Source organism: Sapajus apella, unplaced genomic scaffold (assembly GCF_009761245.1).
Source record: "Sapajus apella isolate SASKATOON/1434 unplaced genomic scaffold, GSC_monkey_1.0 scaffold23, whole genome shotgun sequence".
NCBI classification, from domain to species: domain Eukaryota; kingdom Metazoa; phylum Chordata; class Mammalia; order Primates; family Cebidae; genus Sapajus; species Sapajus apella.
In genome coordinates, this window is record NW_022436963.1 from 6,577,983 (window position 1) to 6,599,270 (window position 21,288).

The window sequence follows — 21,288 nt, forward strand, 5'->3', positions numbered from 1 at the left end:
TGAAAGAAATTAAGTTGAAGCAAATTACTTGTAACCATCCAGAAATGTGGGCTTATGGAAACACTTTAGAGAAAAGCGGCAAGAGTAGGTTTTGTCTTTGTCAAGCCCCAGCACTTTTCTAGCACAGTGGGGAACTGTTGACTTCCCTTTTGAATCAGGAAAAAAATATATATATTTGGAGCTTCATGACTACACCACACTCAGCAGTGTCCACAGGCAGCCATGTCTTTCAGCACATCCTCTTTCCCCTTCTTTGCAAAAACATTGGAAAAACTATAGAGAGCCTTATAACAGAGCCTTTTTTTTTTCTTGAAAGTCACGATGACAAATGCAGCATTTTTGCAGCTACCCCACGCCAGTGGAAGACAAAGTGAGAATGATACCTGTTGCACAGCTGGAATTGTGAGCACTTGAATTTCCCACAAGGACCCAAGCATTGCTTGCTGCTGGGAGGACTGTGACACCAGGTGAGCATGAGCAAAATCCCCCAGATCAGCTCAAGATCAGCTCAAGTTCGGATGTAACAGAAGCTTATCCTGATGTGTGTGGGTGAAAACTTATGCCTGGGGCCATTATTCTCTAATGGAGGGACACCTACTTTCTGGTCTTGTTCCTACGGAGCATGTAAACATAAAAGAGGGGAAGCAAAGGAACTGTGATTTCCGGGTCCTTAAACTGTTCAACAAACCATGTTGATTTGATCTCAATGGCTCTGTGAATCCTCTCTTACTTCCTGAATTGCTTCCAGAGCATGGCACTGAGGAGTGCATTGTGGCTCAGATCTGGAATGGCAAAATATTAATATGTAGACTCGACCAGTAGACTAATTCTGGTTCTATCTGAGAGAGTGCTCTTTTTTGACTCACTGCAGCTGGAAGGCTCATAGGGGACAGAGGTGTGATAGAGCCTTGTAGCCTCTTTGGAGCCGATGCCTAGCCTGGGAGGTATTATCACATTGTGGTTAAAACTGAGCTAGTGTCAAGCCAACTAGGATTCTCGTGTGCTCAGAAAAAAGAGAGCGCTGACCAAATAATCACTTTAAGATTGGTTCCCTATTTATAAAATGAGGGTGTTAACTACCTCATAGGATTGTCTGAACATTAAAAGAGATCATTCTTAAGTGCCCGATTCACTACTTGACACACAGTAATCGCTCAAAAGTTCTCTTATCACCAAACCAGAAACCGCAAGAAGCAGCTGGGCTTTTGAATGAGCAACTCTGCATTGCTCACACCTATGGGAATCAGATATTTTGAGCCCAAGAGGGACGCCTATGTTCTGAAACTGGGAAGGCTTTCTAAAGTCAGGACGATTTGTCCAGGATGGGTTCCATAAAGAGAGTCTAACATTTGGAGGCATGATGTGCATAAGTTGCAGGTGACATTTTTCAAAGGAGTCGGTGGTGCGGTCCAGGGCATGATTTGTAGTCTGTCAGTTTTAAGAAGCTACCGCGTCCCGAGTGGAGTCTCTGATAAGACAGTGTAGTTAGGGGCTCACGAACATGATTAAGCACCTTCCACTTACTCTCAATAGAGTCTTAATTAAATACCGGATTTATTTGCTTGACCACCTTTGCCAAAGCTGCAGAGATTCTGAATCGTTACTGCTGCAATTATTAGCAAGAATAAATGATTCTAGGAATGACGTTAGGAATTAAAATAATGACACTTGCAGAAGTTAAAACAAACAAACAATTACAATGCAGATGACATGAGTGTCTTCCGTCTTCCTGAACTGGTGGTGGAGGCCAGCTATTAATGGCTGTATCCTCAGGTGTCTAAGTATATCCTCTCTCTGTTCTATCCACCAGAATGAAAAGTAATCATCCTATTAGAATAATATAAAGAGAATGAACAGCATTATGCCAAAAGTGAGGTGGTAGCATAGAGTGATTATTGTTTATCTCTGTTTCAAATTTTCCATAATGAAATTTGGGGGAGGAAAAGCTGTGGGTCACAAAGATATTCATTTAAACCCTGTGTGTGCTATTTTTCGTTAGTTAATTTTTGGGTCTTAGTTTCTGCATGTGTACAATGGAGGAAGTAACATTCCCACCTTGTGAGGATGACATGAGACCACAAAGACATAAGAAGTGCTTGATAACAATGCCTAGCACAGGGAAGAGTGGTCAGTAAATGGTAATCATTATCATGTTTCCATTTAATTTACTTGAAGAAACAAATCTAAATGAACAAAGTACGAAAATAAATGAACTTTAAAATGTCAAAATAAGAATACATTAGGATGTAAAATGGGAAAACATTGTATCCGCTGAAACGTAAATGAGGGATGGCTTATTCAACAAGGAGAGTTTTATTCCTACATGGTGGTGGGCAGGTAAGCCAGCCTTTCCCCATGAGTAAGCTCATCTGATCCTTCTCATGAGAGTAGGTCTGACAGGCACCACCTTCTCATCTGCAGGGGAAGAAGCTGAGCTCAGAGAGGTGAAGTTTACTTCAAAAATTAGAACGGGGATCACAATCCAGTGCCCTTCCCGCAGACGTTTTATGCAGGGGGCAGGTAGGATCAATTGTGAAATTTATGTCCCACTGCAAGGGGCCTGGGGAGCTACATTCCAGCACTTAGGCAGGTCTGCAGTTCTTGGGAGGCAGACACCTTTCCTTAGCTGAAACCAGCTCTTCGGATGTCAAGACACATGTTCAAAGTGCCAAAGCCACCTAGAGGTGGGGCCTTCTGCTAACTCAGACTAGGAAATGCTGCTGGCTAGCTGGGCCCTCAGCCAGTCTGTGCCTTCCACTTTATTTCCAAGGTTCCTCTTGTGGAGGGAGCAGGAGGGTATTTATTTATTTATTTTTAAACAGCAATACAACTTTTTCATTCTAGTTTTTTCTTCTTGTTTTCCCTCAGGGTACAGAATTTTGATTATATACACATATGTGTGTGTGTGTGTGTGTGTGTGTGTGTATAATTTTTACATCCTGTCTTTAAATTTTTTATTAGGTTTTATCTAATATGAAATGCTTCTCCTATCAATTAGGGTACTTAAAAGATTTATTTTCCATCCACATCGTTCTTCATTATTTACAATTCTCTGTGACATGAGCTTATTTGAAAACTTTATCTCACATCTCAGACCAACATCCAAGTTGTTTCTATAAATAAAAAGCCTGAGTCACTTAACTTAATTTTGAAGACTCCCCTACATGAAGTTAAATGGAATCATCTGAAGTTTTCTGGTATTAATCTATGATTTTATTTTAAATAGTAGTATTATGTTGCCATCTTATTTTATTTTTTTTTTTACTGTTCTGGGATCACTCTTGAAATGAGCAAGGTTATCATAATAAATGATAACTCTTAAGAACGCTAAGGCCTCTCTAATTTCTGCTTATTTTTATGAACACTCAGGGCAATACTATTTGGTTTTCTAACCTTATCATTTCAAACCAGCTGAAGCCGCAATAGGCTATTTGCAATCCTGAGCGATGAGGCCATGCATCCCGGAGCCTGGCGGGTCTTGACTTGGCCAGAAATGGAGTTATTCTACATTGATCTTTGCTCTTGATGAAGGCTGTTGGTGTAAGTCAGAATTCTCTTAGAAAAAGCATGAAATAGCATTCCCACTCTGTAAATGTACTTTCTCTTTCAAGGATCTGAGAGTCTGACAGGGGAGCTCAAGTGCATCAGAGGTGATTTCACCAAAAGGGTTTGTGAAAACGTCAAGTCCAGAGACTGGACTGGGTCTTTTCGGCTGTTGTATTCTTCTCCCTACTCAGCACAGAACTTTGCAATAATAAAAACCCAATTAATGTCTTCTGAGTTGAATTCAAATGGCTACTTAATAGTCAATAGAATATAATAACCACCACAAAATGCTTGGGAAAGAACTCGGGGGACAGAACATGACTTGGCCGGGCGCGGTGGCTCAAGCCTGTAATCCCAGCACTTTGGGAGGCCGAGGCAGATGGATCACGAGGTCAAGAGATCGAGACCATCCTGGTCAACATGGTGAAACCCTGTCTCTACTAAAAATACAAAAAATTAGCTGGGCGTGGTGGCACGTGCCTGTAATCCCAGCTACTCATGAGGCTGAGGCAGGAGAATTGCCTGAACCCAGGAGGCGGAGGTTGCGGTGAGCCGAGATCGCGCCATTGCACTCCAGCCTGGGTAACAAGAGCAAAAACTCCGTCTCAATAAAAAAATAAAAATAAAAATAAAAAAGAACATGACTTTAAGGCGAAAACACGATTTTTCCATCTCTTCATTCATTCATTCATTCATTCATTCTTGCTTTGTTTCTGAAAGGTTTAAGGCAATGATGATGAAAGACTTGAAGGAGATAGCACTTGAGAGGATCTGCAGAATGATTAAGATTTGGGATAAATCGGTCAGAAAGAAAGGGCAGGAGGAACTGCATTTGCAGAGGCAGAGGCTGCATTTTGAAGGCTGGGCTAAAGGAAGTGTTAGAGATGTCCTTCAGCTGGAGATTGGAAGCCATAGAAGGAAGCAGTGAATAGAGTTTGGAAAAGGAAGCTGAAGCTAGTCACAGTAGCCCTTGTTCGTGGTTCTACCCCAAGGGAATCTACCAGACTCAGCATAGTCTCCCAGACTCAGCAGCGGGCAGTCCTGGATGCAAATGGCAGCTCTGGAGACATAATATCACTTTTCTGACTCTTGATGCATTTATAAAATAGTGTTCTAGTAAAGATGTGAGAAGATTGTATGGGTTAAAGTTCGGTGCCATAGACAGTGCCCAGCATATAATGGATGCTCATTAAGCGTGAGTTTCCTGTTATTCCTGATCTTAAGCAGCTCCAATCGATATAATTGTGTTCTTAAATACTTACAAGGTGTCTATTAAATACAAACAAGGTGCATGTTAAAAATACATCTTGGATATGTTTCTACATAGCAAAATATTTGATTTAATTTCTTACAACTACAACATGCAGTTGGTTATTCCCAGATCTTTCTGATTATTTCTTGATTAGTAGTATTATATTTCTTTTCTTAGCAAACTCCTGGATTTTATGTTGTTTGTCCTGCACCTATGATCTTTCGGATTTATCAATCTGATCCACACATGTTCACCCATCCCAACGCCTTCTACACAGCCTCCCTGAACGTGTACAAACTTTCACACGTATCGGTTTCATTTTAAATTGACTACTTACGCCTTCAGATAGAAAAGCTAAAGGTCATTTGCAAGCACTACTTCCTTGAAAATTTAATGGGCAGTTATTTTCCACATGCATTTGGAATTAAGAGAAAAAGCTAAGGAGAAATTGTCTTTGTTACGTGAGTGCATTTTAACTTTTATTTTAGCATTTTACTTTTTCTGACAAGTGAAACTCAGGCCCAGTACAAAGTTTCATCCACAGCGACCAGTGTAGTATTTATTTTTGTATTTCCCTACATTTAATTTATGGCTAAATGGAAGATGCTTATTTAATTGGTCATATGATAATGGCATAAATGTTACATGCTTTGTAAGTATTTTAATCATATAATCTTTTTTTTTTTTTTTTTTGAGATGAAGTCTCACTCTGTCACCCAGGCTGAAGTGCAGTGGCATGATCTTGGCTCACTGTAATCTCCACCTCCCAGGTTCAGGCAATTCTCCTGCCTCAGCCTCCTGAGTAGCTAGGATTACAGGCGTGTGCCACCACACCTAGCTAATTTTTTTTTTTTTTGGATTTTTAGTAGAGACAGGGTTTCACTGCATTGCCCAGGCCAGTCTTGAACTGCTGATCTCAGGTAATTTACCTGCCTCGGCCTCCCAAAGTGCTAGGATTAAAGGTGTGAGCCACCACACCTGGCCATGATTCTAACCATTTTTAAGTGTACTATTCAGTGGCATTAATTACATTCACAACGTTGTGCAACAAAATACGTAACCTTTTTTTTCACTTGGCACAATTCCCTTGAGACATACTGAAGTTGTTATGTATATAGATAGTTCATCCCTTTTTCTTGTTCACCAGCATTCCATGGTATAGACACACCACAGTTTGTTTAACCATCTACCCATTGAAAGACATTTGAATTGTTTCCACTTTAGGGCTATTATAAATGAAGCTGCTATGAATATTTGTGCACAGACTTTTGGGTGGACCTAAGTTTTCATTTCTCTGGGATAAAAGCCCAAGAGTGCAATTGCTGGGTCATACGGTAAGCACATGTTTAGTTTAGTAAGAAACTGCCTTGCTCTTCCATTTTACAGTCCCAACAGAAGCTTTGTTGTTTGAGCCCCAACATTTCAGGGTTGTTTGTTTCTGCAGCATAACCTGGCCTGACTAATATATTACTGGATCATGTTCTTGTTTGTAAGGTCAATAATCACATTTAATTTCAATTATGAAATAAGAGGTGCCTTAATGAGATTTTCTTTTATTCATTTACTCATTTACTCACCCGCTTATTCAATGAATGAGTTGTTTATTAAATACATACTATTCTTGGGAACATGCTATGTGCTGAGGATACAATAGTGGCAAAAACACTTTTGACACAGCTCAGCGTCTACCAGGAAAAGAGGATGAAATGTAGACAAAAAAAGCAGAAGACAAGGAAAGTGGTGTCATACAGGAGCAGCACATGACATCATGATGGCGTTACAGTGGCACTAAGGCAGGGGCCAGTTTTGGCTGCAAAAGGAGTTTCCTGAGTAGGTGATGGCTGAGCTGAAATCTTAAGGTGAGTTAGCTAGGTAGAGGAAGCAGGGGAGGAGGTGGAGGCAGAGGGAGCATCCTAGACAGATAGAATACCCGATAAAGGCTTTTTGGGGGTCCAGCGTCTGGATTATTCATGAATACAAGGATGAAGGTGGCTGGAGCAGTGAGAGCATGCATCGGAGAAACGTAAGAGGAGACCAGCAACCTGCAGAAGCCAGAGTGCCTAGGACCATAGCGGCTACACCGGAGATACGGAGCTTGAGGGTCAGAGTAATGGGATTCTCTAAAGAGTTTTGAGCAATGGGAATCTCTGAAGAATTTTAAGCAATGAGGGTGATGTAAGCATATCTGAGCTTTTAAAACGTCATTCTGGTTATCGTGTGGAGAACAATATGGGAGTCCAGCGTGGATGCACAGACATGGCAAGTGCCTGAAATTACAGGGTGCCATAAAGACAGAAGAGAAATCAGCATGGAATTCTCTCACACCTCCTCTCCCTGAAACAAATCTCACCCTTCAAGCAAGTATTATAATATATAATAAATCTAGAATGTAATATGATAAAAAACAAGATGATAATGAATAGGAGATGATCAAGGGAGAGATAAAATGCCTTATAGAATAGATAGGAATCTGTTGCTAAGTACTCTAAGCAAAAAAACAAAAAAGTGGAGCCTGGGAGAGGCATGCAAAATAATAGGATTGCAATCAACAACTGATCTTAGGTGGAAGGGGTTTAATGGAACCAGTGCTTATCCTATACCCTGTAGAGCACATAATGAATATTATGGACTGAAGGCTTATGTATCCCCTAGATTCTTACACAGAAATCTTGCACCCTAATGTGATGTTGTTAAGAGGTGGAGTCTTTGGGAGGTAATTAGGATTAGATGAGGTCATGAGCACTGAGGCCACATGAATAAAATTACTGTCCTTATAAGAGTTTTGCAAGAGCTTCCTTCCTCCCTTCCATTATTTGAGGACACAGCAAGAAAGTGCCATCTATTAACCAGAAAGTGGGCCCTCCCCAGACATGAAATTAAACCTGCCAGTGCCTTGACTTTGGACTTCTTAGCTCTCAGATCTGTGAGAAATAAATTCATGTTGTTTAAAAGCTATTCAGTTTGTAATTTTTTAAAAAAAATTCAGTCTCAAGCTGACTAAGACAATGAGTTGAATATGAAGAAATAGAAAATATGAATGTCTGGGCGTGTTTGCATGGGAGAGGTGGCCTTATGGCCTCCTTGTTCAATGAACTTACTTTGTCAATTGCTTTCTCTTTGGTGTTTCTCATAGAAATGTCAAGGATCAGGTATATTCTCCCTGGGATTCTGTTATTTCTCCCTCAGAATGCTTAAAAGAGCCTAAGAAAGTCTCTTTTTTTATCAAAGCTCAGGAAAAATACTGGGATGGTAACACCCAGTGCTTGGGTGTCTTAAGGGAAGAAGGAAAAGAAGAAGATGCCTGGGAAGTTTGTCACCTGCAGCTTGGCAGTTCCTCGTCCTAAAATTTGGCTGCTAATTTCTGCTGATGCTTATGGAAAATTTCCCAAAGACCCTGCTCCTGAATGAATTGAAAGTCTTCGAGGTGAGTTTGTGTTCCTTAACCTGTACCCTGTAAAAGACGGTAGCCAAGTAGTGGAACTGTAGTTGGTAAAACAGGAGATAGTCTCTCTTGTGGGCAGTCAGAAGACATTCCCATTTGCCTCCAAAATAAGCCTCCTTGTCCCATCACTGCCCTTGTAGATTCGACAGTCCATGCCTAGCACTCTTCTCAGTAAGCATCAAGAGCAGCAGAAGATAATCACTTGGCGGGAACTTTGCAAGCTTCAATTCTCTCTTCAAGGAACAATTTGCCAGGGGAGCTGCTCATGCTGGTCACATTTTGTTAGTTTCCACCCACCAAGCAGCCACTTGTGACAAAGTGGCTCCTGTCCTTCACTGGATTTGGTTTCAGGCAAATGAAATGATGCCTTGCCACTCTCTGGCAGACAGAAGTAGTTCCTCAAGGTAGAGGGTCAGGCTGTAGAAATGGATTTAGAGGATTTGGGGTATGGGGCATGTGTTGGGCTTTTGAGTGTGAGATGGAGCATGAAGGGTGTCAGAATGTGCTGACCCCCAGGGCATTAAGGCCACTTGGAGCTCTGAGACCTGAGTATCTTGATTCTAGGAGCATCTGTCATTTCTTTCCCACTCATTCAGCAATGTTCACTGAGTGTCTACAATGTGAGCCAGGCACTTTTCCAAACAAAAGAGACAAAAATTTTACTCTCACGTATATTATATTTGAGAGTAAAATTATACAAGGGAAAGAAAGATAACCAAATAGTCGAATATACAAGTAACTTTCTATACTGTGCTAGGAGGTGAGAAGCACTATGGAAAAAAGAAAAAGTAGTGCAGAGTGAGTAGAAGAGGGAGTGTTGGCAGGTGGGCAAATGGTGGCATGAGGAAGATGGTTTGAGCAAACTGCATTGAGATTTGGAAGGGTGATGAATTAGCCAAGTAGCATCTGCAGGAAAAACACTGTAGGCAGAGAGAACTGCTGGAGCCAAGACTCAAAGGTGGGAGCCTGCCTGGCATGTTCCCAGAATAGCTAGGAGGACAGGGAGTAATTGGGGGTGAATTAAGACATGAAGTCAGAGGACAAGTGGACCCCAAATCATGCCAGGACTTGGAAAGAATCTGGCTTTTTCTTGTAGTGAAACTGGGAATCATTAGAGGATCAAAATCTGATAAAATATGTATCCTGAGGTTGGGCGCAGTGTCTCTCCCCTGTAATCTCAGCATTTTGGGAGGCCAAGGGAAGTGGATCACTTGAGGTCAGAAGTTCGATATCAGCCTGGCCAACATGGTGAAACACCATCTCTACTAAAATATAAAAGTTAGCTGGGTGTGGTGGTGTGTGCCTGTAGTCCCAGCTACTCTGGAGGCTGAAGCAGGAGAATCGCTTGAACCTCAGAGGCAGGGGTTGCAGTGAGCTGAGATCGCACCACTGCATTCCAGCCTGGGCAACAGAGCGAGACTCCATCTCAGAAAAAAATTATATAGATATGATATGTATTCTGTGTTGTTTTTTTTTGAGGCCATTCCATAGGGCATGAGCAGAAGCAGCACAGGGCTCATTAGGAAGGTATAGCTCTAACCTAGGAATGAGGTGAGCATGGATTAGACTGAAATGGTAGCAAGGGAAGTGGTGAGAAATGGCTGAATTCTGGATATATTTTGAAGATAAAGTCAGCAGGATTTTCTATGGGTTGGATGTAGGAGAGAAGTAGAATTTAGAAGCCTCTAAGGATTTTGGCCTGAGCCGCTGGAACAAGGGCATTGCCATTGATTGAGCTGGGAGAGGCAGCAGCTAGAGCAGTTTTTCCAGAAAGATCAAAAGTAAGTATTGGACATACTGAACTTGTGAAGTCCATTAGACTTCCAAGTGGAAGCAGTGGATATGTAAGTTTGGAGTTTGGGAGAGAAGTCTGGCCTGGTGAAATTGGGGGTTGGTGGGATATAGCTGACAAGAGACACCAAGAGGAGTACAGATGGAGAAGAGGCGAAGACCAAGGGCTTAGCCCAGGGCACACCAAGATTCCGAGCTAAAGGAGATAACACATTGCATATGCGCGACACAGAGTCAGCATTCAATGAATATGACCTGGGACAGCTATAATTATTATGGTATTCATTATATCCATAATGACTGCTTGTTTTGTTATGATCTAAATTAGGAAACAATGATCACAAATATAATTTTTCAGGAGCATCAGGAGTGACAATTCAGTTCCCTCAGATTCCTTGATGTAGCATAAATGGATAATTATTAAAATTAGGAGGAAAGTTAAAATTACCTAGAGTGATTGCTAACCATTTATCAATTTTTTTTTTTTTTTGAGATGGAGTCTTGCTTTTTCACCCAGGCTGGAGTGCAATCTCAGCTCACTGCAACCTCCGCCTCCCGGGTTCAAGCAATTCCCTGCCTCAGCCTCCCAAGTAGCTGGGATTATTTATCAGATTTTTAAAGTGTGGCAGGCTCTTTGCGGGTCTGAGAAAGGGCATCAAGAAGAGTGCTGTCCTCAGGGAGTGTACAATCTAGTTGGGATACACAGTACTGTGTATTAAGTGTTCTGGATACAAAAAAGTACTTTCAGAGTACAAGAAAATAAAATTTATTTATGGGTTTAGGGCTTAGGATAAGGTAAGTGCAGGTGGATATGGACACTCATTCATATGTATAGATCAGTACACATGTACGGTCACTTGCTTTTGGAACATGTAAACACCTAAGGAAGTTCAGGATCAGATGATGGATCTCATGGAAGCTGAATAGGGGTGGTAGAGACTAGGGTGGGAGAAGAGGGGTAAGTTCAATGGTGTGTCAGACAAAAAAAGTCTGGGAAACAATAGAAAATAGTTTTCAAAGAAAAGACTCAGGTCCCTCCCAATTGTCTTTGATGTTCTGCCAGCTTCCTTCAGAATCCCACACTCATTCACTTTGACCTGAACCTCTGGCTTTCACCAGAATGAGGAAAATACTTTGATCTACTTGAAAACGGGGTCTTGGAAAGGTGATGAGTTTCCAAGGGGTTTCTTGGCAGAGGGTTCTTGTGGGCTGCCAACCGCAAAGGCAATTTGGGGTCCTGCTGCTATTGGCCCCAGCAGTAGCACCTCGGTGCAGTCTGCATAAACTTGTGCATTATTCTCAAACCCTAAACCAAAGGGAGAATTTGATATCGGGGTGGAAAGAGGCATTCCCATTGGAAACTCTGATGTCACAGTCAAATGCGCTACCGTTCACAGTTGGGTTCCCCATTTGACAGCTGAAGCTTGAAACAGAATCCTTTTTGAAATCAGAAAAAAGGAACATGTTGGGCTGAATTTCAGGAAATGCCCTAATGATGAAATCTGGGAAATGGCAAACATGTATAACCAGGGAAGTGGTATGCGTCCCAAAGCTTGAGTCATTCAAAACCATGTTGGAGACATCACTGGAAAAAAGTTGGGGGAGAAGGGGGACTGTCTTAGCGGAAAGTCTGTGAAGTCCCCCATAGTGTTGTGGTGGCACTTTTCTGAGTATTTGACAGGAACTGCCTTCCAGATATGCCTTGCTTTCCTCCGCATCATGCACTATCTAGAGCACTATCTAGGCACAGCACAAACTTTCCATTTCACTCACGTCCCAGCCATCATTCTCTTTAAGTATTGAACCAATTCTGAAAACAAAAAGCAAACAAAAAACAACACAGTTTCAAGAACAAAATATGATAAATATGACAGATAAAAATAAAGTCTAGTTAGTTACAGGTGAATTTTACAAAGCCAGACACATGCATTATCTCATTGAAACCCCAGTTAATCCTCTTGGTGGGCATTCTCCGTTTGTGGGTGAGGTAACTGAGATGTAATATGAGGTTATGACTGGTCTGAACTTCTGACTTCTAAACCACTCTTGTGGTTATTCCTGCCCCACTACTCAGCCTCTCAAGAGAATTAACGGAGAAAAAAAATCTCACTCTACATTTTAAAAACTTATGAAATCTCATTAAATTATAAAAGGAAAATCTATGGCTTATTAGAAGACAAAGGTATGCTAACATGAACTCCATCAACTACCCAAATAATTTTTGTTGGTTTGTTTGCCTTTAGACCTAATCTTTCTTCCTTGCTCTGCAATCCTCATAAGATGAGGTCTTTGTTTGCTCTGAAATGTACATCCTTATAAATTTGTAATTCACACACTTTCCTGGCTCTCCTTAGATCAACAATAACCTCTTTTTTCTGGTGCATCCTTAATTTCTCTCCAGTGGATGTTTCTTCTACTCTACAAAACTGTTCAAATCATTTCCACCCCAAACTTACCCCCGCCTTGTGCCACATTTGTTTCAACGTCCTTACGCTTCTCTCTTATATTCCTTTAACTTCTGAACTTCTTTACAATGAAGCACACACCATAGTTCCCCACTGCGCTACAAACTAGCCTCTTCCCTGTACTCTCCTGAGATGTTCATGGAAGATATAGTTAAACCAATGACCTCATCTCTGTCTGCTGAGCTGACTACCACAGCCTGTTTGACACATGCATCACTTGGTTTTAGAAACATAGTAACTGCCTAGTTCTTCCGTTTTTCTTCCTCTATCCTCTCTTATAAATAGACATTTAATAATGTCCATTTCTCAGCAACATTATTGCTCTTAAAGATCCTTTCAGGACCATTTATCATTCCAGTCTTGACTTTCATGCACAATTCTCCAGTCTAAGTCTCTTATCCTAAAAATTAGACTGAAATTTGGATCTCTGCCTTTGAAAAAGGCAAAAGACCAATATGAATGATTTACCAGCCACCTTCCATTCAATACATTTCAAACTGAGATCATTTTCCATGACCTGAACTTGGAAACACCCTTTCAAAACTCCTGGTCTCCAGGTTCAAATCTTTCAGCCTTCTTTGCTCCCTTCTCACTTCTCATGCCCCATTTACTCTCCCTATTCTGCCTCTGAAAGGTACATGCATTCCTCCTTTTTGCTTGCCACTGTCCTACAGCAGATGCTCACCATTTCTCCCTAAGCTATTACAACGGCCTCTCAATTGCTGATGATGACACAATGACTAATATTTATAAGACGGTACTATGTTGAGGGACAGTGCAGAGCAGCCTATGCACATCCACAGCCCTGTGAGTTAACCACTGTTGTGAGCCCCTCTTTCTAGTAGGGAGTCTGAGGTCCAGAGAGTGAAATGTTTTTCTAAGGTCACACCATGTGCACGAAGTACAGCCATGACTCAAATACATTTCAGATTCAATGCCTGAGCTTCTATTCCCAAGGCATATTGCTTCCATATATAAATAACAAAATCTAAGTCTTTAAGCCCATCAGAACTATACAAAATATGGTCTTCTCCGACCTTCCCAACTTTATCTTTCAGTTTATCCCTTTCGTCTACTCTAGGCTACTAATTTTGCAGAAGATGATCTCTTTATCTACACTGTTTGCCTCCTCTTCACATCTCAAAACACACATCCTCCAAGAAGACTTCACAGATATCCCCACTCAGAAGCAGTCTGTCCCTATGTGCCTTGCGTGTAGTTTGTCTCAGCACCGGAGCAATGGTTTGCTGCATGGTGTTATTTGAGTGTACATGTACTCATCTTTCCTGTTCACATTTTGATACAGGGGCCATGTGTTCTACCTATCTGTTATATTCATGCCCCACCCTCCCCACCATGCTGCTAGTGCCTGTCATGTGACAAGCCTTCAACAAATTTTGGTAGAACTGAAGAGGAAGCTTGGGTGTGGTTGGGGGTTGGATTACTAATAGTGTTTCCAAGTGGGATGTGAGACTGTCACCCTGACCAGTCTGTTCCTGAGTTACCACAGATCACAAAGGGTCTTTAGGCTTAATAATCCACAGAACACAGCTGGTAATAGGATCAAGGCTCTCTTCCAATTAATAACTGGAGTCTGGGGTTCAACTTCCACAAAGCACCTACTCTAAAATTGGTGCGAATTCCCTCAGAAGTCATTTCCACTGTTCTTCAGCTCCCACCACCAATTAAACTTGAGTATCAATGTGGTGAAAATAACAATGACAAAAGCTAACATTTACCAAACTTAACATTTATAAATCTCCATTTGATCTTCAAAACCGTCTAATGCGGTAGATACCACTATCATCTCCTTTTTCTGAATGAAAAGATTCAAGTTCAGAGTGGCTGAGGAACTTCCCAAGATCACTAAGCCATTAGGAAATAATAAGGCCAGATGCAATCTGATGACCACACTCTTAACCACTGAGCCTCACCATCTCTCTAGAGGCCTGAAGTTAATAAATTTCAGTTTCCTCTCCTCTCCCCACATGACCAGAAGACTTGAGACACAGAAGCCTTGGTGCAGGGCTGCTGAGCGTTACCCAGCCCCTGCTTTGTTTTTGCTTGCCTGCACACAGCCAGTTTTATGGCCGGGCTGCTCATTTGAAGAGGTCCACTCACATCCTGGTCATCGTTAATCCCCTCATTAAGCAATCCAGGAGGCAGAAGCAGTGGGAACGGCCATGGTTCTGCACAGGTTGGGCTCTGTTGGAGATGGGACGTGAAATCTTTGCACGCCACGGGCCATGAGTCATAGGAAGACTGAGCTGCGTCCCAGAGAGGACGACAGGAAACCGCAGGCCCTGGCTTTGCTCTTGCGGTGACAGTCTTTGAGAGGCTGGATGACCATGGTGGTTCAGCTGTTCCCTGATGGCTGCCTCCCCACCAGTGCTGGACTGTTGTTTGTCTTGGCCAGCCGGGATGTGGAATCCTTCCTGGCTCACTCAGTGCTGTGGAAGCAGACACATCCACTTCCTGAGTCTCCAGCCCCCTGCTCCAGCTACTACAGCCATTTTGCACATCTCCTTCCTGCTGATTGGAGACATATTTATGGGCAGTTGGGACATAGGGACTCTTCTCCTTGGTAACAGCTTCCCACCAAGCCAAGCAAACTTTGAACTGGTCTTGGTTCCTGAGTGAGCAGAACATCTATCTTCCAGCAACAAATGCCCTTTTGTTTGGTCCCCAGTTTCATGACCTCTGTGATAGAAGATGGTACCTTCAACAACAAGCCCAACCGGGAGTCCTTCATTCTTGTGTTGACATAACTTCTTTCTTGATTCATTTCTGTCCCACTTCATGCATGGATCACACTCACTACGTGAACAATTTAGTATCTGTCTTTTTCATTAAGGAACAAAAAGAGTTTCATCAATGCATTTAGCTGTTAGTATGTACATTGCGCTGTGTCATCCCCGCAGAAAGGCAAAATACAGCCCTGATCATCTAGAACCTAGGGGAGACTTAAACAAATATATGAAAAGCATGGGAGAATTGCATTCCAGTAACATTTACTGGAGTTCGGCCTTAAACCAAGTCCTGAACACAGGTCTTGTTTCTGCCGCTGAATAACTGGATGTCTCCTTATTCACATCCATAAAACAGATGAACAAGCACCTCTGCCTCCCAGGCTTGCTTGTGAAGATTAAATGAGACAGTGTCATATCAAGCACTTGTCAGAGTCTCTCACATGTCATTAACACTCCGTAAGTGGAAGCTGTGATTATTTCTCATATTTAGGATGTGGGGGAATGTGCAGGGCATTGCTTTACATAAACATTTTTTCTTCCAAAATGGAACCGGACAAAGTCAGGACAGAAAACAGCCTCAGATATCCACTCAAAGCAAGGATATGTACTTAGAACTGAAGCAAAATCTTTGCTTGGCTATCTATGGGAACTGCTCAACATAAATCATTCAGGCGGTCTTTGTAAAACTTGGTCTGAGTTTATCCCCTTTTGGGTCAAAGACAGGTGACAGAAAGCTTCTTTTTTACCCAGCTTTGCAACCTCCCATCTGCCTCCAATTGCGTGAGCGGTCAGCCTCTCCATATTTAGAGTACACCAAGGCAGGGCCCTGGGTTATGCTCCTGTCGCAGACCGACTAGGAATGACTTCATAGCTGGTCATGGCTTGTCCCAAAGAAATTCCAGACACAACACTGCCCAAAGCATTTAGGCCTTGCAGATCACAAGATTATATTTTCACATGCTACTCATAATCCTGATTCTTCCTCTCTATCTGGAAACACAAGTTTGCCTCTCAGGTGGTATCCTGTATGCTTTGAAAACACTGAGTGATAACCACATCTGCTCATCTGTTCTGAGAGGAGGCTTGCTCTGGCCAAGCCAATTTGAACTCTGAGCCACAGGCACTGACTTCTGAACCTTCTCTAACGAGTCTGTTTGGTGCCTTACATATTTTTACCCAAAGATAAGATCCGTTCTCATTTTCTCTACATCTATTTGTGCATCCCTAATAAGCAAGTTGTTATATTAAAAAAAAAAAAGGTAAGTTTAGATGTAGTCTACACACTCGAATGTGTAGCAACTGCAAGCTTACCTGTCTGAAGTCTGTTGATAAGACTTCTCCCAGGGAGGACATAGCAAAAGGCAAGGCATTCAAATCATGAGAAGTACATAAAGGTGGGGTTTTGGGTTTTAGTTTTGGCTTTATTCCAAGCAAAAAGACTGAGCTCAGAGAGCACAATATCTCCATTATTCAAGGTCATGGCCAGGCCCAGATATTTTTTGCTTTGTCTAACATTTGTAGACTCCTCATCTCTGGCCTTAGGTGCATACAGTATAGACTTGACTTCCTATGAATTTCTGCCATTAATAAGACCCAGGGTCAATAAAAAATATGTACTGAATATCAAGGCATGTTTTTTCAGACAGCCTTAAAATTCTTCTCTATGGAACACAATGTTTGATGTACTTGGAAAAGGTTACTTTGTTTTATAATACATAACTCTGAGGGAGTAAAATATTTTTCTTCCTTCCTTTTCTTCCTTCCTTCCTTCCTTCCTTCCTTCCTTCCTCCCTCCCCCCCTTCCTTTCTTCCACTATTCCATCCTTTCACCTAGTCATTCATTTCTCCATTAACATATTTATGCACATATATATTAAGTATCTATTGTGGGCCAAGCAGTGAGCTAAGTATTAGATATAAAAATGAGTCTAACATCCAACTTGATTTTTAATCTAATAGGGGAGAGAAAGTTAAACTGGGAAAATGATGCAACCAAAGTGTAAGTAAAGTTCACTGGGAGAGTCAATACAGTTCACTGGGAGACCTATGGAGGGAGAATTCTCTTCTAGAATCAATTAGAGCTGGGCTTGAAACTGGCTCTCTAACTAGCTGCATGGCCTTGGGCATTACTTAACTCCTGTAAGCCTTGGTTTCCTCATCTTAAAATGGGGGTCATAATAGGATCTACTTCATTAGACTGTAGTAAGGATTCAGTGAATGAATGAGATAATCATTAAAAAAAAGGGTTCAGCACAGTACTCAACTTCTCTATGATTAGAATTAGTGATCTTGTCTAGGAAAACCTTACAGAAGAGTTAACATTGGTCTTAATCTTGAAGAATGAGTAGGGACTTGAAAAGGGGGAAGAACATTGCAAGTAGAGGGAAAAGCATGTCTAGGGCTGGAGTCATGCATATGTGTGACGTGTTAGGCAGCAGATGGTCAATGTGGTCAGATAGAGGGGATGTGTGGGATGGTTGTTGAAATTGGGCAAGTAGGTAGAACTGCTCGAAAAGGACCGTGAATCCCATGGTGAATGACATGCTTCAGACAGGAAACAATAGGATGTAGCATGGTAGTTCTCACTCCACAAACCAGAGACTGAATCCTGGAAGGAAGGAGATGGATAAGAAGCAGTTTCTTAGCTGTTTATCAGCCTTCTAAGAGCTCACATAGAACTTTCAGCTCTGTTGTCCATCCAGCTACCCTGAGATATTTTCTAGTTTAGGCTAAGGTATCTGGCAAAAGATTCAGGAGATCTCCTGCCTTCCTCTTCTTCTGCCACTGGCACACCCTCTTGGTTCACTCAGATGGAAATAGTGAAGGGCTGAGAACTGGGAATTCTTGGGTCTCCTCATTGATCATTATGGCTGAGTCTAATGGGATAATGGTTGAACAAGAGGGTCTTCAAGGTTACCCCCAGTTCTGAGTCATGATTCCAAGTTATAAGGATTCACCAACCTCATAAGATAAGTAATGGGCCTAAGGCCATCCAGCCAGGGAGTAGCAGAACCAAGATATGAGCCTAAGCTGTCTAGCTCTAGACTCTGTATTCTTAATTTTTGCCTCACTCTGTCGCTATTCTGTGCTCAACCATTTTGCCCAGGCCAATGATCACATTTCCCTACTTTCTGTTGTTCTCAAGTTCAAACTTAGAATTCAACTTGGGAGCAAGTGGGTTTTGTGGTCTGTTTAATTAAAATTCTAGAACACAGAGTTCTCAGCAGAGGCCTTGCTCTGGAAAGCATCCTGGGGGCTGAACCTTATGCAAGGCATGGGAACACTGGCAGCAAGTTTTTCCCTGTACTGTAGGCTGGCTTTTGGGAATGAGGCTCCTGGAGAGGAATTTGATTAGCCTCATTGCTCCTCTTGCCACACTTGGAGTGGCCAGATCCTATTCTTTTGCAGCACAGGTGAGGATGAGGAAGTGTGTGTGTGTGTGTGTGTGTGTGTGTGTCTTGTGTTGTGTCTGGAGGATTGTCTGTCCATAATGGAAGTGTGTAAACGTTAATCAAGCCTTCCTTTTCTTTTTGGATGTTCAAAGTGTGGAGGTGATATATCCTGTTTTAAATTCTGAATGGTGTCTTCAAATACTTTAAAAGAACGCTTATTATCAAAGGGCAAAAGGGATGCGCTTAAAGGTAATAACACCTTATTGGCTTAGAGGCACCTCACTGGCTTTAAAATGCTTTCTTGGCATGGACTGTAAATATTATTGGCTTTGAACTCACTCCCAAATTATGCAAAGCTTTTGTCCCTCCCTTGACTGCCAAATGTTTGAGCCCCGCTTCAGCAGTGTCTTGCTGAGAGGCCACCCTGCCAGAGACCCTCAGACAGCTGTAAAATCCGACAGCCTGAGTGAGGGAATCCAAATCTGTTTCTTATTGAGTAGCCAAGATGGCTGGGTAACTCCACAGCCAGCTGTAGATCACTTTTATGGACGCCAAGGGATGTGTCATCTCAGTAGCATCTGTACAAAGTATCTTCTTGGATGATTCCAGGCTGAGGAAGGGCCAGGTGTGGCTGTACGTTTTTGTAAAACCCCCACATGTGAACAAAGCCCCACTGCTCAGCACATCCTGAGCTTTTCCTGCACCTCTTATATAGTGAACCTGGTACCTCCTGATCTTTGAAACTCAGGAATCAACTTAAAAGGTAACTTTCTGGTGCTAAGTAAATCTCGCTCCTTCTAATGCTGAATTCACTGCATTATCCAAGCCCTTTGGTCTCTGACTTACAGTAAATAATTATCCACAGCTGTTGCAAGTTGGTTTATCCTCCAATAAAGGTCAGGATGGCTGACTAGACATCAGAGGAAAAACTTCTAAAATTTGCTGTTTAGACTAACTGACATCTATGTTTATCTCTTTTGTGTTTGTTGTAACTAAATAGGCGAGTGTGGGTTGTGGTTAAAGCATGACCAGGCAACCTGGATGTCATGGTTTTCTTTCTAGTTCTTTAACCTTGAGGCATGTGGAATTCTCTCCTCCTTCAATGCCTCAGTTTCCCCAGTTGTCACACATAGATCATCATTCAAGGGTTTCTCTCACAGACTTACTCAGGGGTGTTGGGGAGAGTAATGGGGATCTCTTTGTCTATATGCGAATAAACCAAATATCAGAAACCAATTCTCTTTATAAGACCCAGGGAGGGCCAATCCTCCTCCATCGCTTGACAGACCTCACCTAAAGCTGAAATAGTCACAAGCTAAAGTTTTCTGGGCCAGACAATGAAGATAGAAGTACTTCCCAGGAAAGTTTATAGCTGATACTTCAACACCAGGAGGCCAAAGAAACAAAAAGGCCCCATGTCCCAGCAGGAAATGGGACACACGGGTGCATTTCCATTCAGCGGGAGAACTGGGAGGAGAGGGAAAGCTTCTGCCACGCACATTTCCAGATGGGATTTCTCGGCTTGGCTTGTGGTGGGGCCCACACAAGCTCTCCAGCTGTGTCCTGGGATCTCTAGGAAGAGGCCTAACAGCAGGATGAGGCAGGAGACGTCCTCCCAGGGATAAAAATTTATTAGGATAAAACCTAATGCAAACACAATTTTCTCTGGAAACACCAACAAGGGGAGCAAAAGAATATGCAAAGATGATTCCAAAGAAAATGAAAGCAATTGCGATTAATGGTTAGGGAGGAAGGGAGGAAACTATAGGCCAGGAACAAAGAACAAGAAACCTCTGAAGCTTGCTACAAAGGAAGCTCTTGACCCCCTAGTTGAAGTCATTATCATTTCATGCCTCCAGAGCTGCCAGACAGGCCTCTGTGAACTTGAGCTCTGCTTTTTTGAATGATACACTCCCATCATCATGTCGATTAGAGTACAGACTAGGAGCATGGTATAAGGTAGAACCTTTTGGGAGCAGACACACCTGGAGGTGTATGAGTTATTTAACCTCACTGTGTCACCATTTCCTTGTCTATAGAATGGGGATATGCAGTACCTACCTTAAATGCAATCACGCTTGTGAGATACTTAACACACTTATCCCTCAATAAAATGATATTATTACTTCTCTTGGCTCTATATTTCCATCACACCACTTCCCTGGTTAAAACCCTTTCATGACTCCTCATAACCCATGGCGTGCACACAGCCTAGGCAACTTTTTAAAAACGATGGCTCCACCTTGCTTTCTAGACCAGAGCTGTCCAATGGAACTCTCCACAGCAATGGAAATGTTTTATATTTTTGCTTTCCGCTCTGGCAGCCATCAGCTGTAGGTAGCTGTTGAGTACTTAAAAAGTGGATAATATAGTTGAAGAACAGATGTTTTAATTGTATTGAATTTTAATTCACTGAAATTTAAATAGCCATGTGTGGCTAGTGGCTACTATATTGGATGGCACAAGTCTTACACTTTTATATCTCCTTCAGAAAGCTTCCACTTTAGCCAGATGGAGTTTTTCACTTCTTGCTTTTTTGCCTCTAAGTCTTCATGCCTGCAGAGTGCTGCATATGGCTGAGTGGTTTGCACACTGCAAAAAAAAAAAAGAAAAAAAAGAAAAAAAAAAAAAAAAAGGATGGGGGTGGCCC